Source organism: Ursus americanus, chromosome 37, assembly GCF_024610735.1.
Source record: "Ursus americanus isolate L20-20 chromosome 37, mUrsAme1.1.p, whole genome shotgun sequence".
Classification (NCBI taxonomy): domain Eukaryota; kingdom Metazoa; phylum Chordata; class Mammalia; order Carnivora; family Ursidae; genus Ursus; species Ursus americanus.
The window spans coordinates 2,713,188-2,739,852 of NC_142163.1; positions in this window are offsets into that span (position 1 = coordinate 2,713,188).

The following is a 26,665-nucleotide window of genomic DNA, read 5'->3' on the forward strand; positions in this document are numbered from 1 at the left end:
TGTTTGTGTGTGTTTCTTGTGTATGTGTGTGTCGGGACCACGTTTGTATGTTAGGGCAGATTCAAGTGCCAGTGTGAATGCTGTGTTGTGAGTGTGATAGTGTGTGTGTGTGTGTGTTTGCGGAAACCATTGTGTATGACTGTAAGAGAAAGTCAATGGGAGTTTGTGTGTGTTTCTTGTGTATGTTTGTGTCGGGACCACGTTTGTGAGTATGTTAGGGCAGTTCCAAGTGTTGATGGCTCAGCTAGTGCCCAGTGTGAGTGCTGTGTTGTGAGTTTGACAGTGTGTGTGTGTGTGGGGTGTGTGTTTGGGGGAATCCCACTGTGGCTGCCGGAAAGAAAAGTGGAAGGATATTTTTGTGTGTTTCTTGTGTATGTGTGTGTCGGGACCACGTTTGTGTGTCTGATAGGGCACATTCAAGTGCCAGAGTGAGTGCTGTGTTGTGAGTGTGATAGTGAGTTTGCGTGTGTGTTTGTTTGCGGGAAACCATTGTGTATGCCTGTAAAAAAAATCCGATGGGTGTTTGTGTGTGTTTCTTCTGTATGTGTGTGTTGGTACCACGTTTGTAGTATGTTAGGGCAGTTCCAAGTGTTGATGGCTCTGCTGGATACCCACTGTGAGTGCTGTGTTGTGAGTCTGACAGTGTGTGTGTATGTTTGCGGGAACCATTGTATATGCATGTAAGAAAATGTCGATGGGTGTTTGTGTGTGTTTCTTGTTTTTGCGTGTTTCGAGACCACGTTTGTGAGTATGTCAGGGCAGTTCCAAGTGGTGATGGCTCTGCTGGAGACACAGTGTGAGTGCTGTGTTGTGATAGTAATAATGTGTGTGGGTGTTTGTTTGGGAACCCCACTGTGTATGCCTGTATGAAAATGTCGATGGGTGTTTGTGTGTGTTTCTTGTGTATGTGTGTGTCAGGACCACCTTTTTGAGTATGTTAGGGCAGTTCAAAGTGTTGATGGTTATGCCGGAGACCCAATGTGAGTGTTGTGTGGTGAGTGTGACAGTGTGTGTGTATGTGTCTGTGTGTGTGTTTCAGGGACTCCATTGTGTATGAGTGTAAGAAAAAGTCGATGGGTGTTTGTGTGTGTTTCTTATGTATGTGTGTCTCGGGACAACGTTTTTGGGTATGTCAGGGCAGTTCCAAGTGGTGATGGCTCTGCTAGGAACAGTGTGAGTGCTGTGTTGTGAGTGTGACAGTGTGTGTGTGTGTGTTTGGGGAACCCCAATGTGTCTGCCTGTAAGGAAATGTTGATGGGTGTTTGTGTGTGTTTCTTGTGTATCTGTGTTTCGGGAGCACCTATGAGAGTGTGTCAGGACAGTTCCAAGTGTTCATGGCTCTGCTGGAGATCCAGTGTGAGCGCTGTGTTGTGAGGGTGACAATGTGTGTGTGTGTGGGGGTTGCGGGAAAACATTTGTATGCCTGTAAGAAAAAGTCGATGGGTGTTTGTGTGTGTTTCTTGTGTATGTGTGTTTCGGGACCACGTTTGTGAATATGTTAGGTCAGTTCCAAGTGTTGATGGCTCTGCTGGAGACCCAGTTTGAGTGCTGTGTTGTGAGTGTGACAGTGTGTGTGTGTGTGTCTGTGTGTGTTTTGAAACCCCACTGTGTATGCCTTTACGAAAAAGTCGATGGGTGTTTGGTTGTGTTTCTTGCGTATGTGTGGTTCGGGACCACGTTTTTTACTATGTTAGGGCAGTTCGAAGTGTTGATGGTTATGCCGGAGACCCAATGTGAGTGCTGTGTTGAGAGTGTGACAGTGTGTGTGTGTGTGTCTGTGTGTGTGTTTCAGGGAAAACATTGTGTATGACTGTAAGAAAAAGTCGATGGATGTTTGTGTGTTACTTGTATATGTGTTTGTCGGGCCACGTTTGATTGTATGTTAGGGCAGTTTCAAGTGTTTAGGGTTCTGCGGGAGACCCAGTGTGAGTGCTGTGTTGTGAGTGTCATAGTGTGTGTGTGTGTCTGTGTGTGTGTGTTTTGGGAACACCACTGTGTCTGCCTGTAAGAAAAGTCGATGGGTGTTTGTGTGTGTTTCTGTGTATGTGTGTCTCGGGACCCGTTTGTGTGTATATAAGGGTAGTTCTAAGTCATTCTGAGAGTTGTGTTGTGAGTGTGATAGTTTATGTGTGTGTTTATGAGTTTGTGGTAAATCATTATGTATGCCTGTAAATAAAGTCGATGGGTGTTTTTGTGTGTTTCTTGTGTATGTGTGTGTTTGGACCTCGTTTTTGAGTATGTTAGGGAATTCCAAATTCTGATGACTATGCCGGGGACCCAGTGTGAGTGCTCTGTTGTGAGTGTGATAGAGTGTGTGTGTGTGTGTGTGTTTGCGGAAAACCATTTTGTATGCCTGTAAGAAAAAGTCGATGGGTGTTTCTGTGTGTTTCTTGTGTATGTGTGTCTCGGGACAACGTTTTTGGGTATGTCAGGGCAGTTCCAAGTGGTGATGGCTCTGCAAGGAACAGTGTGAGTGCTGAGTTGTGAGTGTGACAGTGTGTGTGTGTGTTTGGGGGAACCCCACTGTGTCTCCCTGTAAGGTAATGTCGATGGGAGTTTGTGTGTGTTTCTTGTGTATGTGTGTTTGGGACCACGTATGTGAGTGTGTCAGGGCAGTTCCAAGTGTTCATGGCTCTGCTGGAGATCCAGTGTGAGTGCTGTGTTGTGAGGGTGACATTGTGTGTGTGTGTGCGTGTGTGTGTGTATGTGTTGCGGGAAACTATTTGTAAGTCAGTAAGAAAAAGTCGATGGGTGTTTGGTTGTGTTTCTTGTGTATGTGTGTGTCAGGACCACGTTGTGTGTATATAAGGGTAGTTCCAAGTCATTCTGAGAGTTGTGTTGTGAGTGTGATAGTTTATGTGTGTGTTTATGTGTTTGTGGTAAACCATTATGCATGCCTGTAGACAAAGTCGATGGGTGTTTTTGTGTGTTTCTTGTGTATGTGTGTGTTGGGACCTCGTTTTTGAGTATGTTAGGGAATTCCAAATGTTGATGTCTATGCCGGGGACCCAGTGTGAGTGCTGTGTTGTGAGTGTGATAGTGAGTTTGCGTGTGTGTTTGTTTGCGGGAAACTATTGTGTATGCATGTAAAAAAAATCGATGGGTGTTTGTGTGTGTTTCTTCTGTATGTGTGTGTTGGTACCACGTTTGTAGTATGTTAGGGCAGTTCCAAGTCTTGATGGCTCTGCTGGATACCCACTGTGAGTGCTGTGTTGTGAGTGTGACAGTGTGTGTGTATGTTTGCGGGAAACCATTGTATATACCTGTAAGAAAATGTCGATGCGTGTTTGTGTGTGTTTCTTGTGTATGTGTGTTTCGAGACCATGTTTGTGAGTATCTCAGGGCAATTCCAACTGGTGTTGGCTCTGCTGGAGACACAGTGTGAGTGCTGTGTTGTGAGTGTAATAGTGTGTGTTTGGTGTGTGTTTGGGGGAACCCCACTGTGTATGCCTGTATGAAAATGTCGATGGGTGTTTGTGTGTGTTTCTTGTGTATGTGTGTGTCGGGACCACGTTTATGAGTATGTTAGGGCAGTTCGAAGTGTTGATGGTTTTGCTGGAGACCATTGTGAGTGCTGTGTGGTGAGTGTGACAGTGTGTGTGTGTGTGTGTCTGTGTGTGTGTTTCCGGGAAACCATTGTGTATGACTGTAAGAAAAAGTCGATGGGTGTTTGTGTGTTACTTGTATATGTGTGTGTTGGGCCACGTTTGAGAGTATGTTGGGGCAGTTTCAAGTGTTGAGGGCTCTGCGGGAGACCCAGTGTGAGTGCTGTGTTTGAGTGTTATTGTGTGTGTGTGTGTGTGTGTGTGTGTGTGTGTTTGCGGAAAAGCATTTTGTATGCCTGTAAGAAAAAGTCGATGGGTGTTTCTGTGTGTTTCTTGTGTATGTGTGTCTCGGGACAATGTTTTTGGGTATGTCAGGGGAGTTCCAAGTGGTGATGGCTCTGCAAGGAACAGTGTGAGTGCTGTGTTGTGAGTGTGACAGTGTGTGTGTGTGTGTTTGGGGGAACCCCACTGTGTCTGCCTGTAAGAAAATGTCAATGGGTGTTTGTGTGTTTTTCTTGTGTATGTGTGTTTGGAACCACATATGTGAGTGTGTCAGGGCAGTTCCAAGTGTTCATGGCTCTGCTGGAGATCCAGTGTGAGGGCTGTATTGTGAGGGTGACATTGTGTGTGTGTGTGCGTGTGTGTGTGTATGTGTTGCGGGAAACTATTTGTATGTCTGTAAGAAAAAGTCGATGGGTGTTTGGTTGTGTTTCTTGTGTATGTGTGTGTCGGGACCACGTTTGTGTGTATATAAGGGTAGTTCCAAGTCATTCTGAGAGTTGTGTTGTGAGTGTGATAGTTTATGTGTGTGTTTATGTGTTTGTGGTAAACCATTATGTATGCCTGTAAATAAAGTCGATGGGTGTTTTTGTGTGTTTCTTGTGTATGTGTGTGTTGGGACCTCGTTTTTGAGTATGTTAGGGAATTCCAAATGTTGATGTCTATGCCGGGGACCCAGTGTGAGTGCTCTGTTGTGAGTGTGATAGTGTGTGTGTGTGTGTGTGTGTGTTTGTGTCTTTGAGGGAAACCATTTTGTATGCCTGTAAGGACATGTCGATGGGTGTTTCTGTGTTTCTTCTGTATGTGTGTCTCGGGACAACGTATTTGGGTATGTCAGGGCAGTTCCAAGTGGTGATGGCTCTGCAAGGAACAGTGTGAGTGCTGTGTTGTGAGTGTGACAGTGTGTGTGTGTTTGTTTGGGGGAACCCCACTGTTTCTGCCTGTAAAGAAATGTCAATGGGTTTTTGTGTGTGTTTCCTGTGTATCTGTGTTTCGGGACCACGTATGTGAATGTGTTAGGGCAGTCCAAGTGTTCATGGCTCTGCTTGAGATCCAGTGTGAGTGCTGTGTTGAGAGGGTGACATTGTGTGTGTGTGTGTGTGTGTGTGTTGCGGGAAACCATTTGTATGCCTGTAAGAAAATGTCGATGGGTGTTTCTGTGTGTTTCTTGTGTATGTCTTTGTTTGGAAAACGTTTGTGAGTATGTTAGGGTAGTTCCAAGTGTTGATGTCTCTGCCGAGGTACAGAGTGAGTGCTGTGTTGTGAGTGTGACAGTGTGTGTGTGTGTGTTTTCGGGAAACCATTGTGTATGCCTGTAAGAGAAAGTCGATGGGTGTATTTGCTTGTTCTTGCATATGTGTGTTTCAGGACCACATTTGTGAGTGTGTGAGGGTAGTTAGAAGTGTTCATGGCTTTGCTGGAGATCCAGTGTGAGTGCTGTGTTGTGAGTGTGACAGTGTGTGTGCGTGTCTGTGTGTGTGTTTGCGGGAAACCATTCTGTATGCCTATAAGAAAAATTCGATGGGTGTTTGTTTGTGTTTCTTCTGTATGTGTGTGTCGGGACCACATTTGTGAATATGTTAGGGCAGTTCCAAGTGTTGATGGCTCTGCTGGAGACCCAGTGAGAGTGCTGTGTTCTGAGTGTGACAGTGTGTGTGTGTATGTCTGTGTGTGTGTGTTTGGGGGAACCCCACTGTGTGTGCTTCTAAGAAAAAGTCGATGGGTGTGTGTGTTTCTTGTGTATGTGTGTGTGGGGACCACATTTGTGAGTATGTTGGGGCAGTTCCAAGTGCCAGTGTGAGTGCTGTTTTGTGAGTGTGGCAGAGTGTTTCTGTGTGTGTTTGTCTTTGTGGGAAAACATTGTGTATGCCTGTAAGAATAAGTCGATGGATGTTTGTGAGAGTTTCATGTGTATGAGTGTGTCGCGACCACATTTGTGAATATTTGAGGGCAGTTGCAAGTGTTGATGGTTCTGCTGGATACCCATTGTGAGTGCTGTGTTGTAAGTGTGACAGTGTGTGTGTGTGTGTGTTCTCGGGAAACCATTGTGTATGCCTGTAAGAAAAAGTCGATGGGTGTTTGTGTGTGTGTCTTGTGTATGTGTGTGTCGGTAAAAAGTTTGTGAGTATGTTAGGGCAGTTCCAAGTGTTGATGGCTCTGCTGAGGCCCAGTGTGAGTGCTGTGTTGTTAGTGTGACAGTGTGTGTGTGTGTGTGTGTGTGTGTGTGTGTGTTTGGGGAAACCCCACTCTGTCTGCCTGTAACAAAAAGTTGATGGGTGTTTGTGTGTGTTTCTTGTGTATGTGTGTGTCGGGACCACGTTTGTTTGTATGTTAGGGCAGATTCAAGTGCCAGTGGGAATGATCTGTTGTGAGTGTGATAGTGTGTGTGTGTGTGTTTGCGGAAACCATTGTGTATGACTGTAAGAAAAAGTCCATGGGAGTTTGTGTGTGTTTCTTGTGTATGTGTTTGTCGGGACCTCGTTTGTGAGTATGTTAGGGCAGTTCCAAGTGTTGATGGCTCAGCCGGGGCCCAGTGTGAGTGCTGTGTTGTGAGTTTGACAGTGTGTGTGTGTGGGGGGGTGTGTTTGGGGGAACCCCACTGCGGCTGCCTGTAAGAAAAAGTGGAAGGATATTTTTGCGTGTTTCTTGTGTATGTGTGTGTCGGGACAACGTTTGTGTGTCTGCTAGGGCACATTCAAGTGCCAGTGTGAGTGCTGTGTTGTGAGTGTGATAGTGAGTTTGCGTGTGTGTTTTTTGTGGGAAACCATTGTGTATGCCTGTAAAAAAAATCGATGGGTGTTTGTGTGTGTTTCTTCTGTATGTGTGTGTTGGTACCACGTTTGTAGTATGTTAGGGCAGTTCCAAGTGTTGATGGCTCTGCTGGATACCCACTGTGAGTGGTGTGTTGTGAGTGTGACAGTGTGTGTGTATGTTTGCGGGAAACCATTGTATATGCCTGTTAGAAAATGTCGATGGGTGTTTGTGTTTTTTCTTGTGTATGCGTGTTTCGAGACCATGTTTGTGAGTATATCAGGGCAGTTCCAAGTGGTGATGGCTCTGCTGGAGACACAGTGTGAGTGCTGTGTTGTGAGTGTAATAATGTGTGTGTGGGTGTTTGTTTGGGAACCCCACTGTGTATGACTGTATGAAAATGTCGATGGGTGTTTGTGTGTGTTTCTTGTGTATGTGTGTTTTGGGACCACATTTGTGAATATGTTAGGTCAGTTCCAAGTGTTGATGGCTCTGCTGGAGACCCAGTGTGAGTGCTGTGTTGTGAGTGTGACAGTATTTGTGTGTGTGTCTGTGTGTGTTTTGATACCCCACTGTGTATGCCTTTACGAAAAAGTCGATGGGTGTTTGGTTCTGTTTCTTGCGTATGTGTGTGTCGGGACTACGTTTTTGAGTATGTTAGGGCAGTTCGAAGTGTTGATGGTTATGCCGGAGACCCAATGTGAGTGCTGTGTTGTGAGTATGACAGTGTGTGTGTGTGTGTGTGTGTCTGTGTGTGTGTTTCAGGGAAACCATTGTGTGTGACTGCAAGAAAAAGTCGATGGATGTTTGTGTGTTACTTGTATATGTGTGAGTCGGGCCACGTTTGACAGTATGTTAGGGCAGTTTCAAGTGTTGAGGGTTCTGCGGGAGACCTAGTGTGAGTGCTGTGTTGTGAGTGTCATAGTGTGTGTGTGTGTGTGTGTGTGTGTGTTTTGCGAACACCACTGTGTCTGCCTGTAAGAAAAGTCGATGGGTGTTTGTGTGTGTTTCTGTGTATGTGTGTGTCGGGACCACGTTTGTGTGTATATAAGGGTAGTTCCAAGTCATTCTGAGAGTTGTGTTGAGTGTGATAGTTTATGTGTGTGTTTATGTGTTTGTGGTAAACCATTATGTATGCCTGTAAATAAAGTCGATGGGTGTTTTTGTGTGTTTCTTGTGTATGTGTGTGTTGGGACCTCGTTTTTGAGTATGTTAGGGAATTCCAAATGCTGATGTCTATGCCAGGGACCCAGTGTGAGTGCTGTGTTGTGAGTGTGATTGTGTGTGTGTGTGTGTGTGTGTTTGCGGGAAACCATTTTGTATGCCTGTAAGAAAAAATCGATGGGTGTTTCTGTGTGTTTCTTGTGTATGTGTGTCTCGGGACAACGTTTTTGGGTATGTCAGGGCAGTTCTAAGTGGTGATGGCTCTTCAAGGAACAGTGTGAGTGCTGTGTTGTGAGTGTGACAGTGTGTGTGTGTGTGTGTTTGGCGGAACCCTACTGTGTCTGCATGTAAGAAAAGTCGATGGGTGTTTGTGTGTGTTTCTTGTGTATGTGTGTGTCGGGACCACGTTTGTGTGTATATAAGGGTAGTTCCGGTCATTCTGAGAGTTGTGTTGTGACTGTGATAGTTTATGTGTGTGTTTCTGTATTTGTGGTAAACCATTATGCATGCCTGTAAATAAAGTCGATGGGTGTTTTTGTGTGTTTCTTGTGTATGTGTGTGTTGGGACCTCGTTTTTGAGTATGTTAGGGAATTCCAAATGCTGATGTCTATGCCGGGGACCCAGTGTGAGTGCTGTGTTGTGAGTGTGATAGTGTGTTTGTGTGTGTGTGTGTGTGTCTCTTTGAGGAAACCATTTTGTATGCCTGTAAGAAATAGTCGATGGGTGTTTCTGTGTGTTTCTTGTGTATGTGTGTCTCGGGACAACATATTTGGGTATGTCAGGGCAGTTCCAAGTGGTGATGGCTCTGCAAGGAACAGTGTGAGTGCTGTGTTGTGAGTGTGACAGTGTGTGTGTGTGTTTGGGGGAACCCCACTGTGTCTTCCTGTAAGGAAATGTCGATGGGTGTTTGTGTGTGTTTCTTGTGTATCTGTGTTTCGGGACCACGTATGTGAGTGTGCCAGGGTAGTTCCAAGTGTTCATGGCTCTCCTGGAGATCCAGTGTGAGTGCTGTGTTGTGAGGGCGACATTGTGTGTGTGTGTGTGTGTGTGTGTTGCGGGAAACCATTTGTATGCCTGTACGAAAAAGTCAATGGGTGTTTGTGTGTGTTTCTTCTGTATGTGTGTTTCGGGACCACGTTTGTGAATATGTTAGGTCAGTTCCAAGTGTTGATGGCTCTGCTGGAGACCCAGTGTGAGTGCTGTGTTGTGAGTGTGACAGTGTGTTTGTGTGTGTGTGTGTCTGTGTGTGTGTCGAAACCCACTGTGTATGCCTTTACGAAAAAGTCGATGGGTGTTTGTTTGTGTTTCTTGCGTATGTGTGTGTTGGGACTACGTTTTTGAGTATGTTAGTGCAGTTCGAAGTGTTGATGGTTATGCTGGAGACCCAATGTGAGTGATGTGTTGTGAGTGTGACAGTTTGTGTGTGTGTGTCTGTGTGTGTGTTTCAGGGAAACCATTGTGTATGACTGTAAGAAAAAGTCGATGGGTGTTTGTGTGTTACTTGTATATGTGCGTGTCGGGCCACGTTTGTGTGTATGTTAGGGCAGATTCAAGTGCCCGTGTGAGTGCTGTGTTCTGAATTTGATAGTGTGTGTGTGTCTGTGTGTGTTTGCGGCAAACCATTGTGTACGCCTGTATGAAAAAGTCGATGGGTGTTTATGTGTGTTTCTTCTGTATGTTTGTTTCGGAACCACGTATGTGAGTGTGTCAGGGCAGTTCCAAGTGTTCATGGCTGGGCTGGAGATCCAGTGTGAGTGCTGTGTAGTGAGGGTGACATTGTGTGTGTGTGTGTGTGTGTTGCGGGAAACCATTTGTATGCCTGTAAGGAAAAGTCGATGGGTGTTTGGTTGTGTTTCTTGTGTATGTGTGTTTCGGGACCACGTTTGTGAATATGTTAGGTCAGTTCCAAGTGTTGATGGCTCTGCTGGAGACCCAGTGTGAGTGCTGTGTTGTGAGTGTGACTGTGTGTGTGTGTGTGTCTGTGTGTGTTTCGAAACCCCACTGTGTATGCCTTTACGAAAAAGTCGATGGGTGTTTGTGTGTGTTTCTTCTGTATCTGTGTGTCGGGAAAACTTTTGTGATTATGTTAGGGGAGTTCCAAGTGTTGATGGCTCCGTTGAGGCCCAGTGTGAGTGCTGTGTTGCGAGTGTGACAGTATATGTGTGTGTTTGCAGGAAACCACTGTGTATGCCTGTAAGAAAAAGTCGATTGGTGTATGCGTGTGTTTCTTGTGTATGTGTGTGTTGGGGCCTGGTTTTTGAGTATGTTAGGGCAGTCCCAACTGTTGATGGCTATGCCGGGGACCCAGTGTGAGTGCTGTGTTGTGCGTGTGATAGTGTATGTGTGTGTGTGTGTGTGTGTGTGTGTGTGTGCGTTTGCGGGAAACCATTGTGTATGTCTGTAAGAAAAAGTCGTGGGGTGTTTTTGTCTGTTTCTTCTGCATGTGTGTTTCGGGACCACGTTTGTGAATATGTTTGGGTAATTCCAAGTGTTGATGGCTCTGCTGGAGATCCAATTCGTGAGTGCTCTGTCGTGAGTGTTACTTTTGTGTGTGTGTGTGTGTGTGTGTGTGTGTGTTTGCGGGAAACCTGTGTGTATGCCTGTAAGAAAAAGTCGATGGGTGTTTGTGTGTGTTATTTGTATATGTGTGTGTCAGGACCACGTTTGTGATTATGTTAAAGCAGTTCCAAGTGTTGACCGCTGTGTTGGAGATCCAGTGTGAGTGCTGTGTTGTGATTGTGATAGTGTGTGTGTGTGTCTGTGTGTGTTTCAGAACCCCCTGTGTATGCCTGTAAGAAAAACTCAGTGGGTGTTTGTGTGTGTTTCTTGTGTATGTGTGTTGGGAAAACGTTACTGAGTATGTTAGGGCAGTTCAAAGTGTTGATAGCTCTGCCGAGGCCCAGGGTGAGTGCTGTGTTGCGCGTGTGACAGTGTGAGTGTGTGTGTTTTCGGGAAACCATTGTGTATGCCTGTATGAAAAAGTCGATGGGTGTATTTGTGTGTTCTTGCGTATGTGTGTTTCAGGACCACATTTGTGAATGTGTGAGGGTAGTTCCAAGTGTTCATGGCTTTGCTGGAGATCCAGTGTGAGCGCTGTGTTGTGAGTGTGACAGTGTGTGTGCGTGTCTGTGTGTGTGTTTGCGGGAAACCATTCTGTATGCCTATAAGAAAAATTCGATGGGTGTTTGTGTTTCTTCTGTATGTGTGTGTCGGGACCACATTTGTGAATATGTTAGGGCAGTTCCAAGTGTTGATGGCTCTGCTGGAGACCCAGTGAGAGTGCTGTGTTGTGAGTGTGACAGTTTGTGTGTGTGTGTCTGTGTGTGTGTTTCAGGAAAACCATTGTGTATGACTGTAAGAAAAAGTCGATGGGTGTGTGGGTTTCTTGTGTATGTGTGTGTGGGGACCACATTTGTGAGTATGTTGGGGCAGTTCCAAGTGCCAGTGTGAGTGCTGTGTTGTGAGTGTGGCAGATTGTGTTTTGTGTGTGTTTGTGTTTGCGGGAAAACATTGTGTATGCCTGTAAGAATAAGTCGATGGATGTTTGTGAGAGTTTCATGTGTATGTGTGTGTCGCGACCACATTTGTGAATATTTTAGGGCAGTTCCAAGTGTTGATGGTTCTGCTGGATACCCATTGTGAGTGCTGTGTTGTAAGTGTGACAGTGTGTGTGTGTTCTCGGGAAACCATTGTGTATGCCTGTAAGAAAAAGTCGATGGGTGTTTGTGTGTGTTTCTTGTGTATGTGTGTGTCGGTAAAACGTTTGTGAGTATGTTAGGGCAGTTCCAAGTGTTGATGGCTCTGCAGAGGCCCAGTGTGAGTACTGTGTTGTTAGTGTGACAGTGTGTGTGTGTGTGTGTGTGTGTGTTTGGGGAAACCCCACTCTGTCTGCCTGTAACAAAAAGTTGATGGGTGTTTGTATGTGTTTCTTGTGTATGTGTGTGTCGGGACCACGTTTGTTTGTATGTTAGGGCAGATTCAAGTGCCAGTGTGAATGCTGTGTTGTGAGTGTGATAGTGTGTGTGTGTGTGTGTTTGCGGAAACCATTGTGTATGACTGTAAGAAAAAGTCCATGGGAGTTTGTGTGTGTTTCTTGTGTATGTGTTTGTTGGGACCACATTTGTGAGTATGTTAGGGCAGTTCCAAGTGTTGATGGCTCAGCCGGGGCCCAGTGTGAGTGCTGTGTTGTGAGTTTGACAGTCTGTGTGTGTGTGGGGGGGGTGTGTGTTTGGGGGAACCCCACTGTGGCTGCCTGTAAGAAAACGTCGAAGGATATTTTTGTGTGTTTCTTGCGTATGTGTGTGTCGGGACCACGTTTGTGTGTCTGCTAGGGCACATTCAAGTGCCAGTGTGAGTGCTGTGTTGTGAGTGTGATAGTGAGTTTGCGTGTGTTTGTTTGCGGGAAACCATTGTGTATGCCTGTAAAAAAAAATCGATGAGTGTTTGTGTGTGTTTCTTTTGTATGTGTGTGTTGGTACCACGTTTGTAGTATGTTAGGGCAGTTCCAAGTGTTGATGGCTCTGCTGGATACCCACTGTGAGTGCTGTGTTGCGAGTGTGACAGTGTGTGTGTATGTTTGCGGGAAACCATTGTATATGCCTGTAAGAAAATGTTGATGGGTGTTTGTGTGTGTTTCTTGTGTATGCGTTTTTCGAGACCACGTTTGTGAGTATGTCAGGGCAGTTCCAAGTGGTGATGGCTCTGCTGGAGACACAGTGTGAGTGCTGTGTTGTGAGTGTAATAGTGTGTGTGTGTGTGTCCGTGTTTCGAAACCCCACTGTGTATGCCTTTATAAAAAAGTCGATGGGTGTTTGTGTGTTTCTTGTGTATGTGTGTGTTGGGTCCTCGTTTTTGAGTATGATAGGGAATTCCAAATGTTGATGTCTTTGCTGGGGACCCAGTGTGAGTGCTGTTTGTGAGTGTGATAGTGTGTGTGTGTGTGTGTGTGTGTTTGCGAGAAACTATTTTGTATGCCTGTAAGAAAAAGTCGATAGGTGTTTGTGTTTGTTTCTTGTGTATATGTGTCTCGGGACAACATTTTTGGGTATGTCAGGGCAGTTCCAAGTGGTGATGGCTCTGCAAGGAACAGTGTGAGTGCTGTTTTGTGAGTGTGACAGTGTGTGTGTGTGTGTGTGTGTGTGTGTGTTTCGGGGAACCCCACTGTGTCTGCCTGTAAGGAAATGTCGATGGGTGTTTCTGTGTGTTTCTTGTGTATGTGTGTGTCGGGACCACGTTTGTTTGTATGTTAGGGCAGATTCAAGTGCCCGTGTGAACGCTGTGTTGTGAGTGTGATAGTGTGTGTGTGTGTGTTTGTTTGCGGAAACCATTGTGTATGACTGTAAGAAAACCCCACTGTGGCTGCCTGTAAGAAAAAGTGGAAGGATATTTTTGTGTGTTTCTTGTGTATGTGTGTGTCGGGACCACGTTTGTGTGTCTGCTAGGGCACATTCAAGTGCCAGGGTGAGTGCTGTGTTGTGAGGGTGATAGTGAGTTTGCCTGTCTGTTTGTTTGCGGGAAACCATTGTGTATGCCTGTAAAAAAAATTCGATATGTGTTTGTGTGTGTTTCTTCTGTATGTGTGTGTTGGTACCACGTTTGTAGTATGTTAGGGCAATTCCAAGTGTTGATGGCTCTGCTGGATACCCACTGTAAGTGCTGTGTTGTGAGTGTGACAGTGTGTGTGTATGTTTGCGGGAAACCATTGTATATGCCTGTAAGAAAATATCGATGGGTGTTTATGTGTGTTTCTTGTGTATGTGTGTTTCGAGACCACGTTTGTGAGTATCTCTGGGCAATTCCAAGTGGTGATGGCTCTGCTGGAGACACAGTGTGAGTGCTGTGTTGTGAGTGTAATAGTGTGTGTGTGGGTGTGTGTTTGGGGGAACCCCACTGTGTATGCCTGTATGAAAATGTCGATGGGTGTTTGTGTGTGTTTCTTGTGTATGTGTTTGTCGGGACCACGTTTATGAGTATGTTAGGGCAGTTCGAAGTGTTGATGGTTTTGCCGGAGACCAGATGTGAGTGCTGTGTGGTGAGTGTGACAGTGTGTGTGTGTGTCTGTGTGTGTGTTTCAGGGAAACCATTGTGTATGACTGTAAGAAAAAGTCGATGGGTGTTTGTGTGTTACTTGTATATGTGTGTGTTGGGCCACGTTAGAGAGTATGTTAGGGCACTTTCAAGTGTTGAGGGCTCTGCGGGAGACCCAGTGTGAGTGCTATGTTGTGAGTGTGATTGTGTGTGTTTGTGTGTGTGTGTGTGTCTGTTTGCGGGAAACCATTTTGTATGCCTGTAAGAAAAAGTCAATGGGTGTTTCTGTGTGTTTCTTGTGTATGTGTGTCTCGGGACAATGTTTTTGGGTATGTCAGGGGAGTTCCAAGTGGTGATGGCTCTGCAAGGAACAGTGTCAGTGCTGTGTTGTGAGTGTGAGAGTGTGTGTGTGTGTGTTTGGGGGAACCCCACTGTGTCTGCCTGTAAGAAAATGTCATAGGGTGTTTGTGTGTTTTTCTTGTGTATGTGTGTTTGGAACCACGTATGTGAGTGTGTCAGGGCAGTTCCAAGTGTTCATGGCTCTGCTGGAGATCCAGTGTGAGTGCTGTATTGTGAGGGTGACATTGTGTGTGTGTGTGTGTGTGTGTGTGTGTATGTGTTGCGGGAAACTATTTGTATGTGTGTAAGAAAAATTCGATGGGTGTTAGCTTGTGTTTCTTGGTTATGTGTGTGTCGGGACCACGTTTGTGTGTATATAAGGGTAGTTCCAAGTCATTCTGAGAGTTGTGTTGTGAGTGTGATAGTTTATGTGTGTGTTTATGTGTTTGTGGTAAACCATTATGTATGCCTGTAAATAAAGTCGAAGGCTGTTTTGGTGTGTTTCTTGTGTATGTGTGTGTTGGGACCTCGTTTTTGAGTATGTTAGGGAATTCCAAATGTTGATGTCTATGCCGGGGACCCAGTGTGAGTGCTGTCTTGTGAGTGTGATAGTGTGTGTGTGTGTGTGTTTGTGTCTTTGAGGGAAACTATTTTGTATGCCTGTAAGGAAATGACGATGGGTGTTTCTGTGTGTTTCTTGTGTATGTGTGTCTCGGGACAACGTATTTGGGTATGTCAGGGCAGTTCCAAGTGGTGATGGCTCTGCAAGGAACAGTGTGAGTTTTTTGTTTTGAGTGTGTGTGTGTGTGTGTGTGTGTGTTTGGGGGAACCCCACTGTTTCTGCCTGTAAAGAAATGTCAATGGGTTTTTGTGTGTGTTTCCTGTGTATCTGTGTTTTGGGACCACGTATGTGAGTGTGTTAGGGCAGTCCAAGTGTTCATGGCTCTGCTGGAGATCCAGTGTGAGTGCTGTGTTGTGAGGGTGACATTGTGTGTGTGTGTGTGTGTGTGTGTGTTGCTGGAAACCATTTGTATGCCTGTAAGAAAATGTCGATGGGTGTTTCTGTGTGTTTCTTGTGTATGTCTGTTTTGGGAAAACGTTTGTGAGTATGTTAGGGTAGTTCCAAGTGTTGATGTCTCTGCCGAGGTACAGAGTGAGTGCTGTGTTGTGAGTGTGACAGTGTGTGTGTGTGTGTGTGTTTGGGGAAACCCCACTCTGTCTGCCTGTAACAAAAAGTTGATGGGTGTTTGAGTGTGTTTCTTGTGTATGTGTGTGTCGGGACCACGTTTGTTTGTATGTTAGGGCAGATTCAAGTGCCAGTGGGAATGATCTGTTGTGAGTGTGATAGTGTGTGTGTGTGTGTTTGCGGAAACCATTGTGTATGACTGTAAGAGAAAGTCCATGGGAGTTTGTGTGTGTTTCTTGTGTATGTTTGTAGCGGGACCACGTTTGTGAGTATGTTAGGGCAGTTCCAAGTGTTGATGGCTCAGCCGGGGCCCAGTGTGAGTGCTGTGTTGTGAGTTTGACAGTCTGTGTGTGTGTGGGGGGGTGTGTTTGGGGGAACCCCACTGTGGCTGCCTGTAAGAAAAAGTGGAAGGATATTTTTGTGTGTTTCTTGTGTATGTGTGTGTCGGGACCACGTTTGTGTGTCTGCTAGGGCACATTCAAGTGCCAGTGTGAGTGCTGTGTTGTGAGGGTGATAGTGAGTTTGCGTGTGTGTTTTTGTGGGAAACCATTGTGTAAGCCTGTAAAAAAATCGATGGGTGTTTGTGTGTGTTTCTTCTGTATGTGTGTGTTGGTACCACGTTTGTAGTATGTTAGGGCAGTTCCAAGTGTTGATGGCTCTGCTGGATACCCACTGTGAGTGCTGTGTTGTGAGTGTGACAGTGTGTGTGTATGTTTCCAGGAAACCATTGTATATGCCTGTAAGAAAATATCGATGGGTGTTTGTGTTTGTTTCTTGTGTATGCGTGTTTCGAGACCATGTTTGTGAGTATGTCAGGGCAGGTCCAAGTGGTGATGGCTCTGCTGGAGACACAGTGTGAGTGCTGTGTTGTGAGTGTAATAATGTGTGTGTGGGTGTTTGCTTGGGAACCCCACTGTGTATGCCTGTATGAAAATGTCGATGGGTGTTTGTGTGTGTTTCTTGTGTATGTGTGTTTTGGGACCACGGTTGTGAATATATTAGGTCAGTTCCAAGTGTTGATGGCTCTGCTGGAGACCCAGTGTGAGTGCTGTGTTGTGAGTGCGACAGTGTGTGTGTGTGTGTCTGTGTGTGTTTCGAAACCCCACTGTGTATGCCTTTACGAAAAAGTTGATGAGTGTTTGGTTGTGTTTCTTGCGTATGTGTGTGTCGGGACTACGTTTTTGAGTATGTTAGGGCAGTTCGAAGTATTGATGGTTATGCCGGAGACTCAATGTGAGTGATGTGTTGTGAGTATGACAGTGTGTGTGTGTGTGTCTGTGTGTGTGTTTCAGGGAAACCATTTTGTACTGCAAGAAAAAGTCGATGGATGTTTGTGTGTTACTTGTATATGTGTGTGTCGGGCCACGTTTGAGAGTATGTTAGGGCAGTTTCAAGTGTTGAGGGTTCTGCGGGAGATCCAGTGTGAGTGCTGTATTGTGAAGGTGACATTGTGTGTGTGTGTGTGTGCGTGTTTGTGTGTATGTGTTGCGGGAAACTATTTGTATGTCTGTAAGAAAAAGTCGATGGGTGTTTGTTTGTGTTTCTAGTGTATGTGTGTGTCGGGACCACGTTTGTGTGTATATAAGTGTAGTTCCAAGTCATTCTGAGAGTTGTGTTGTGAGTGTGATAGTTTATGTGTGTGTTTATGTGTTTGTGGTAACCCATTATGCATGCCTGTAAATAAACTCGATGGGTGTTTTTGTGTGTTTCTTGTGTATGTGTGTGTTGGGACCTCGTTTTTTAGTATGTTAGGGAATTCCAAATGTTGATGTCTATGCCGGGGACCCAGTGTGAGTGCTGTGTTGTGAATGTGATAGTGTGTGTGTGTGTGTGTTTGTCTTTAAAGGAAACCATTTTGTATGCATGTAAGAAAAAGTCGATGGGTGTTTCTGTGTGTTTCTTGTGTATAAGTGTCTCGGGACAACGTATTTGGGTATGTCAGGGCAGTTCCAAGTGGTGATGGCTCTGCAAGTAACAGTGTGAGTGCTGTGTTGTGAGTGCGACAGTGTGTGTGTGTGTGTGTGTGTGTGTTTGGGGGAACCCCACTGTGTCTGCCTGTAAGGAAATGTCGATGGGTGTTTGTGTGTGTTTCTTGTGTATCTGTGTTTCAGGAGCACGTATGTGAGTGTGTCAGGGCAGTTCCAAGTGTTCATGGCTCTGCTGGAGATCCAGTGTGAGTGCTGTGTTGTGAGTGTGACAGTGTGTGTGTGTGTCTGTGTGTGTGTGTTTGGGGGAACCCCACTGTGTATGCTTCTAAGAAAAAGTCGATGGGTGTGTGTGTTTCTTGTGTATGTGTGTGTGGGGACCACATTTGTGAGTATGTTGGGGCAGTTCCAAGTGCCAGTGTGAGTGCTGTGTTGTGAGTGTGGCAGATTGTGTTTTGTGTGTGTTTGTGTTTGCGGGAAAACATTGTGTATGCCTGTAAGAATAAGTCGATGGATGTTTGTGAGAGTTTCATGTGTATGTGTGTGTCGCGACCACATTTGTGAATATTTGAGGGCAGTTGCAAGTGTTGATGTTTCTGCTGGATACCCATTGTGAGTGCTGTGTTGTAAGTGTGACAGTGTGTGTGTGTTCTCGGGAAACCATTGTGTATGCCTGTAAGAAAAAGTCGATGGGTGTTTGTGTGTGTTTCTTGTGTATGTGTGTGTCGGTAAAATGTTTGTGAGTATGTTAGGGCAGTTCCAAGTGTTGATGGCTCTGCCGAGGCCCAGTGTGAGTACTGTGTTGTTAGTGTGACATTGTGTGTGTGTGTGTGTGTGTGTGTGTGTTTCGGGCAACCCCACTCTGTCTGCCTGTAACAAAAAGTTGATGGGTGTTTGTGTGTGTTTCTTGTGTATGTGTGTGTCGGGACCACGTTTGTTTGTATGTTAGAGCAGATTCAAGTGCCCGTGTGAATGCTGTGTTGTGAGTGTGATAGTGTGTGTGTGTGTGTGTGTTTGCGGAAACCATTGTGTATGATTATAAGAGAAAGTCAGTGGGAGTTTGTGTGTGTTTCTTGTGTATGTGTTTGTCGGGACCACATTTGTGAGTATGTTAGGGCTGTTCCAAGTGTTGATGGCTCAGCCGGGGCCCAGGGTGAGTGCTGTGTTGTGAGTTTGACAGTCTGTGTGTGTGGGGGGGTGTGTGTTTGGGGGAACCCCACTGTGCCTGCCTTTAAGAAAAAGTGGAAGGATATTTTTGTGTGTTTCTTGTGTATGTGTGTGTCGGGACCACGTTTGTGTGTCTACTAGGGCACATTCAAGTGCCAGGGTGAGTGCTGTGTTGTGAGTGTGATAGTGAGTTTGCCTGTCTGTTTGTTTGAGGGAAACCATTGTGTATGCCTGTAAAAAAAATTCGATGGGTGTTTGTGTGTGTTTCTTCTGCATGTGTGTGGTGGTACCACGTTTGTAGTATGTTAGGTCAGTTCCAAGTGTTGATGGCTCTGCTGGATACGCACTGTGAGTGCTGTGTTGCGAGTGTGACAGTGTGTGTGTATGTTTGCGGGAAACCATTGTATATGCCTGTAAGAAAATGTCGATGGGTGTTTGTGTGTGTTTCTTGTGTATGCATGTTTCGAGACCACGTTTGTGAGTATGTCAGGGCAGTTCCAAGTGGTGATGGCTCTGCTGGAGACACAGTGTGAGTGCTGTGTTGTGAGTGTAATAGTGTGTGTGTGGGTGTGTGTTTGGGGGAACCCCACTGTGTATGCCTGTATGAAAATGTCGATGGGTGTTTGTGTGTGTTTCTTGTGTATGTGTGTGTAGGGACCCTGTTTATGAGTATGTTAGGGCAGTTCGAAGTGTTGATGGTTTTGCCGGAGACCAGATGTGAGTGCTGTGTGGTGTGTGTGACAGTGTGTGTGTGTGTGTCTGTGTGTGTGTTTCAGGGAAACCATTGTGTATGACTGTAAGAAAAAGTCGATGGGTGTTTGTGTGTTACTTGTATATGTGTGTGTTGGGCCATGTTTGAGAGTATGTTAGGGCAGTTCCAAGTGTTGATGGCTCTGCTGAGGCCCAGTGTGAGTGCTGTGTTGTTAGTGTGACAGTGTGTGTGTGTGTGTGTGTGTGTGTGTGTTTGGGGAAAACCCACTCTGTCTGCCTGCAACAAAAAGTTGATGGGTGTTTGTGTGTGTTTCTGTGTATGTGTGTGTCGGGACCACGTTTGTTTGTATGTTAGGGCAGATTCAAGTGCCAGTGGGAATGATGTGTTGGGAGTGTGATAGTGTGTGTGTGTGTGTGTTTGCGGAAACCATTGTGTATGACTGTAAGAGAAAGTCAATGGGAGTTTGTGTGTGTTTCTTGTGTATGTTTGAGTCGGGACCACGTTTGTGAGTATGTTAGGGCAGTTCCAAGTGTTGATGGCTCAGCCGGGGACCAGTGTGAGTGCTGTGTTGTGAGTTTGACAGAGTGTGTGTGTGTGTGTGTGTGTGTGTGTGTTTGGGGGAACCCCACTGTGGCTGCCTGTAAGAAAAAGTGGAAGGATATTTTTGTGTGTTTCTTGTGGATGTGTGTGTCTGGACCACGTTTGTGTGTCTGCTAGGGCACATTCAAGTGCCAGTGTGAGTGCTCTGTTGTGAGTGTGATAGTGAGTTTGCGTGTGTGTTTTTTGTGGGAAACCATTGTGTATGCCTGTAAAAAAAATCGATGGGGGTTTGTGTGTGTTTTTTCTGTATGTGTGTGTTGGTACCACGTTTGTAGTATGTTAGGGCAGTTCTAAGTGTTGATGGCTCTGCTGGATACCCACTGTGAGTGCTGTGTTGTGAGTGTGACAGTGTGTGTGTATGTTTGCGGGAAACCATTGTATATGCCTGTAAGAAAATATCGATGGGTGTTTGTGTTTGTTTCTTGTGTATGCGTGTTTCGAGACCATGTTTGTGAGTATCTCAGGGCAGTTCCAAGTGGTGATGGCTCTGCTGGAGACACAGTGTGAGTGCTGTGTTGTGAGTGTAATAATGTGTGTGTGGGTGTTTGTTTGGGAACCCCACAGTGTATGCCTGTATGAAAATGTCGATGGGTGTTTGGTTGTGTTTCTTGTGTACGTGTGTGTCAGGATCACGTTTTTGAGTATGTTAGGGCAGTTCAAAGTGTTGATGGTTTTGCCGGAGACCCAATGTGAGTGCTGTGTGGTGAGTGTGACAGTTTGTGTGTGTGTCTGTGTGTGTGTTTCAGGGAAACCATTGTGTATGACTGTAAGAAAAAGTCGATGGATGTTTGTGTGTTACGTGTATATGTGTGTGTCGGGCCACGTTTGAGAGTATGTTAGGGCAGTTTCAAGTGTCGAGGGTTCTGCGGGAGACCCAGTGTGAGTGCTGTGTTGTGAGTGTCATAGTGTGTGTGTGTGTGTGCATGTATGTGTGTTTTGGGAACACCACTGTGTCTGCCTGTAAGAAAAGTCGATGGGTGTGTGTGTTTCTGTGTATGTGTGTGTCGGGACCACGTTTGTGTGTATATACGGGGAGTTCCAAGTCATTCTGAGAGTTGTGTTGTGAGTGTGATAGTTTATGTGTGTGTTTATGTGTTTGTGGTAAACCATTATGTATGCCTGTAAATAAAGTCGATGGGTGTTTGTGTGTGTTTCTTCAGTATCTGTGTTTCGGGACCACGTTTGTGAATATGTTAGGTCAGTTCCAAGTGTTGATGGCTCTGCTGGAGACCCAGTGTGAGTGCTGTGTTTTGAGTGTGACAGTGTGTTTGTGTGTGTGTGTGTCTGTGTGTGTTTCGAAACCCACTCTGTATGCCTTTACGAAAAAGTCGATGGGTGTTTGGTTGTGTTTCTTGCGTATGTTTGTGTCGGGACTACGTTTTTGAGTATGTTAGGGCAGTTCGAAGTGTTGATGGTTTTGCCGGAGACTAGATGTGAGTGGTGTGTGGTGAGTGTGACAGTGTGTGTGTGTGTGTCTGTGTGTGTGTTTCAGGGAAAACATTGTGTATGACTGTAAGAAAAAGTCGATGGGTGTTTGTGTGTTACTTGTATATGTGTGTGTCCGACCACGTTTCAGAGTATGTTCGGGCAGTTTCAAGTGTTGAGGGTTCTGCGGGAGACCCAGTGTGAGTGCTGTGTTGTGAGTGTCATAGTGTGTGTGTGTCTGTGTGTGTGTGTTTTGGGAACACCACTGTGTCTGCCTGTAAGAAAAGTCGATGGGTGTTTGTGTGTGTTTCTGTGTATGTGTGTGTCGCGACCACGTTTGTGTGTATATAAGGGTAGTTGTAAGTCATCCTGAGAGTTGTGTTGTGAGTGTGATAGTTTATGTGTGTGTTTATGTGTTTGTGGTAATCCATTATGTATGCCTGTAAATAAAGTCGATGGGTGTTTTTGTGTGTTTCTTGTGTATGTGTGTGTTGGGACCTCGTTTTTGAGTATGTTAGGGAATTCCAAATGTTGATGTCTATGCCGGGGACCCAGTGTGAGTGCTGTGTTTTGAGTGTGATAGTGTGTGTGTGTGTGTGTCTTTGAAGGAAAGCATTTTGTATGCCTGTAAGAAAAAGTCGATGGGTGTTTCTGTGTGTTTCTTGTGTATGTGTGTCTCGGGACAACGTATTTGTGTATGTCAGGGCAGTTCCAAGTGGTGAAGGCTCTGCAAGGAACAGTGTGAGTGCTGTGTTGTGAGTGTGACAGTGTGTGTGTGTGTGTTTGGGGGAACCCCACTGTGTCTGCCTGTAAGAAAATGTCAATGGGTGTTTGTGTGTTTTTCTTGTGTATGTGTGTTTGGGACCACGTATGTGAGTGTGTCAGGGCAGTTCCAAGTGTTCTTGGCTCTGCTGGAGATCCAGTGTGAGTGCTGTGTTGTGAGGGTGACATTGTGTGTGTGTGTGCATGTGTGTATGTGTTCCTTGAAACTATTTGTATGTCTGTAAGAAAAATTCGATGGGTGTTTGGTTGTGTTACTTGTGTATGTGTGTGTCGGGACCACGTTTGTGTGTATATAAGGGTAGTTCCAAGTCATTCTGAGAGTTGTGTTGTGAGTGTGATCGTTTATGTGTGTGTTTATGTGTTTGTGGTAAACCATTATGTATGCCTGTAAATAAAGTCGAAGGGTGTTTTTGTGTGTTTCTTGTGTATGTGTGTGTTGGGACCTCGTTTTTGAGTATGTTAGGGAATTCCAAATGTTGATGTCTATGCCGGGGACCCAGTGTGAGTGCTGTGTTGTGAATGTGATAGTGTGTGTTTGTGTGTGTGTGTCTTTGAAGGAAACTATTTTGTATGCCTGTAAGAAAAAGTCGATGGGTGTTTCAGTGTTTTTCTTGTGTATGTGTGTCTCAGGACAACGTATTTGCGAATGTCAGGGCAGTTCCAAGTGGTGATGGCTCTGCAAGAACAGTGTGAGTGCTGTGTTGTGAGTGTGACAGTGTGTGTGTGTGTGTTTGGGGGAACCCCACTGTGTCTGCCTGTAAGGAAATGTCGATGGGTGTTTGTGTGTGTTTCTTGTGTATCTGTGTTTCGGGAGCACGTATGTGAGTGTGTCAGGGCAGTTCCAAGTGTTCATGGCTCTGCTGGAGATCCAGTGTGAGTGCTGTGTTGTGAGGGTGACATTGTGTGTGTGTGTGTGCGTGTGTGTGTGTTGCGGGAAACCATTTGTATGCCTGTAAGAAAAAGTCGATGGGTGTTTGTGTGTGTTTCTTGTGTATGTGTGTTTCGGGACCACGTTTGTGAATATGTTAGGTCAGTTCCAAGTGTTGATGGCTCTGCTGGGACTACGTTTTTGAGTATGTTAGGGCAGTTCGAAGTGTTGATGGTTATGGCGGAGACCCAATGTGAGTGCTGTGTTGAGAGTGTGACAGTTTGTGTGTGTGTGTCTGTGTGTGTGTTTCAGGGAAACCATTGTGTATGACGGTAAGAAAAAGTCGATGGGTGTTTGTGTGTTACTTGTATATGTGTGTGTCCGACCACGTTTCAGAGTATGTTCGGGCAGTTTCAAGTGTTGAGGGTTCTGCGGGAGACCCAGTGTGAGTGCTGTGTTGTGAGTGTCATAGTGTGTGTGTGTCTGTGTGTGTGTGTTTTGGGAACACCACTGTGTCTGCCTGTAAGAAAAGTCGATGGGTGTTTGTGTGTGTTTCTGTGTATGTGTGTGTCGCGACCACGTTTGTGTGTATATAAGGGTAGTTGTAAGTCATCCTGAGAGTTGTGTTGTGAGTGTGATAGTTTATGTGTGTGTTTATGTGTTTGTGGTAATCCATTATGTATGCCTGTAAATAAAGTCGATGGGTGTTTTTGTGTGTTTCTTGTGTATGTGTGTGTTGGGACCTCGTTTTTGAGTATGTTAGGGAATTCCAAATGTTGATGTCTATGCCGGGGACCCAGTGTGAGTGCTGTGTTTTGAGTGTGATAGTGTGTGTGTGTGTGTGTGTCTTTGAAGGAAAGCATTTTGTATGCCTGTAAGAAAAAGTCGATGGGTGTTTCTGTGTGTTTCTTGTGTATGTGTGTCTCGGGACAACGTATTTGTGTATGTCAGGGCAGTTCCAAGTGGTGAAGGCTCTGCAAGGAACAGTGTGAGTGCTGTGTTGTGAGTGTGACAGTGTGTGTGTGTGTGTTTGGGGGAACCCCACTGTGTCTGCCTGTAAGAAAATGTCAATGGGTGTTTGTGTGTTTTTCTTGTGTATGTGTGTTTGGGACCACGTATGTGAGTGTGTCAGGGCAGTTCCAAGTGTTCTTGGCTCTGCTGGAGATCCAGTGTGAGTGCTGTGTTGTGAGGGTGACATTGTGTGTGTGTGTGCATGTGTGTATGTGTTCCTTGAAACTATTTGTATGTCTGTAAGAAAAATTCGATGGGTGTTTGGTTGTGTTACTTGTGTATGTGTGTGTCGGGACCACGTTTGTGTGTATATAAGGGTAGTTCCAAGTCATTCTGAGAGTTGTGTTGTGAATGTGATCGTTTATGTGTGTGTTTATGTGTTTGTGGTAAACCATTATGTATGCCTGTAAATAAAGTCGAAGGGTGTTTTTGTGTGTTTCTTGTGTATGTGTGTGTTGGGACCTCGTTTTTGAGTATGTTAGGGAATTCCAAATGTTGATGTCTATGCCGGGGACCCAGTGTGAGTGCTGTGTTGTGAATGTGATAGTGTGTGTTTGTGTGTGTGTGTCTTTGAAGGAAACTATTTTGTATGCCTGTAAGAAAAAGTCGATGGGTGTTTCAGTGTTTTTCTTGTGTATGTGTGTCTCAGGACAACGTATTTGCGAATGTCAGGGCAGTTCCAAGTGGTGATGGCTCTGCAAGAACAGTGTGAGTGCTGTGTTGTGAGTGTGACAGTGTGTGTGTGTGTGTTTGGGGGAACCCCACTGTGTCTGCCTGTAAGGAAATGTCGATGGGTGTTTGTGTGTGTTTCTTGTGTATCTGTGTTTCGGGAGCACGTATGTGAGTGTGTCAGGGCAGTTCCAAGTGTTCATGGCTCTGCTGGAGATCCAGTGTGAGTGCTGTGTTGTGAGGGTGACATTGTGTGTGTGTGTGTGCGTGTGTGTGTGTTGCGGGAAACCATTTGTATGCCTGTAAGAAAAAGTCGATGGGTGTTTGTGTGTGTTTCTTGTGTATGTGTGTTTCGGGACCACGTTTGTGAATATGTTAGGTCAGTTCCAAGTGTTGATGGCTCTGCTGGGACTACGTTTTTGAGTATGTTAGGGCAGTTCGAAGTGTTGATGGTTATGGCGGAGACCCAATGTGAGTGCTGTGTTGAGAGTGTGACAGTTTGTGTGTGTGTGTCTGTGTGTGTGTTTCAGGGAAACCATTGTGTATGACGGTAAGAAAAAGTCGATGGATGTTTGTGTGTTACTTGTATATGTGTGTGTCGGGCCATGTTTGAGTGTATGTTAGGTCAGTTTCAAGTGTTGAGGGTTCTGCGGGAGACCCAGTGTGAGTGCTGTGTTGTGAGTGTCATAGTGTGTGTGTGTGTGTCTGTGTGTGTGTGTTTTGGGAACACCACTGTGTCTGCCTGTAAGAAAAGTCGATGGGTGTTTTTGTGTGTTTCTTGTGTATGTGTGTGTTGGGACCTCGTTTTTGAGTATGTTAGGGAATTCCAAATGCTGATGTCTATGCCGGGGACCCAGTGTGAATGCTGTGTTGTGAGTGTGATAGTGTGTGTGTGTGTGTGTCTTTGAGGATACCATTTTGTATGCCTGTAAGAAATAGTCGATGGGTGTTTCTGTGTGTTTCTTGTGTATGTGTGTCACGGGACAACGTATTTGGGTATGTCAGGGCAGTTCCAAGTGGTGATGGCTCTGCAAGGAACAGTGTGAGTGCTGTGTTGTGAGTGTGACAGTGTGTGTGTGTGTTTGGGGGAACCCCACTGTGTCTGCCTGTAAGGAAATGTCAGTGGGTGTTTGTGTGCGTTTCTTGTGTATCTGTGTGTCGGGACCACGTATGTGAGTGTGTCAGGGTAGTTCCAAGTGTTCATGGCTCTCCTGGAGATCCAGTGTGAGTGCTGTGTTGTGAGGGCGACATTGTGTGTGTGTGTGTGTGTGTGTGTTTGTGTGTTGCGGGAAACCATTTGTATGCCTGTAAGAAAAAGTCGATGGGTGTTTGTGTGTGTTTCTTCTGTATGTGTGTTTCGGGACCACGTTTGTGAATATGTTAGGTCAGTTCCAAGTGTTGATGGCTCTGCTGGAGACCCAGTGTGAGTGCTGTGTTGTGAGTGTGACAGTGTGTTTGTGTGTGTGTCTGTGTGTGTTTCGAAACCCCACTGTGTATGCCTTTACGAAAAATTCGATGGGTGTTTGTTTGTGTTTCTTGCGTATGTGTGTGTCGGGACTACGTTTTTGAGTATGTTAGTGCAGTTCGAAGTGTTGATGGTTATGCCGGAGACCCAATGTAAGTGATGTGTTGTGAGTGTGACAGTTTGTGTGTGTGTGTCTGTGTGTGTGTTTCAGGGAAACCATTGTGTATGACTGTAAGAAAAAGTCGATGGGTGTTTGTGTGTTACTTGTATATGTGCGTGTCGGGCCACGTTTGTGTGTATGTTAGGGCAGATTCAAGTGCCCGTGTGAGTGCTGTGTTCTGAATTTGATAGTGTGTGTGTGTCTGTGTGTGTTTGCCGGAAACCATTGTGTACGCCTGTATGAAAAAGTCGATGGGTGTTTATGTGTGTTTCTTCTGTATGTTTGTTTCGGGACCACGTATGTGAGTGTGTCAGGGCAGTTCCAAGTGTTCATGGCTCTGCTGGAGATCCAGTGTGAGTGCTGTGTTGTGAGGGTGACATTGTGTGTGTGTGTGTGTGTGTGTTGTGGGAAACCATTTGTATGCCTGTAAGGAACAGTCGATGGGTGTTTGGTTGTGTTTCTTGTGTATGTGTGTGTCGGGACCACATTTGTGTATATGTTAGGTCAGTTCCAAGTGTTGATGGCTCTGCTGGAAACCCAGTGTGAGTGCTTTATGTGAGTGTGATTGTGTGTGTGTGTCTGTGTGTG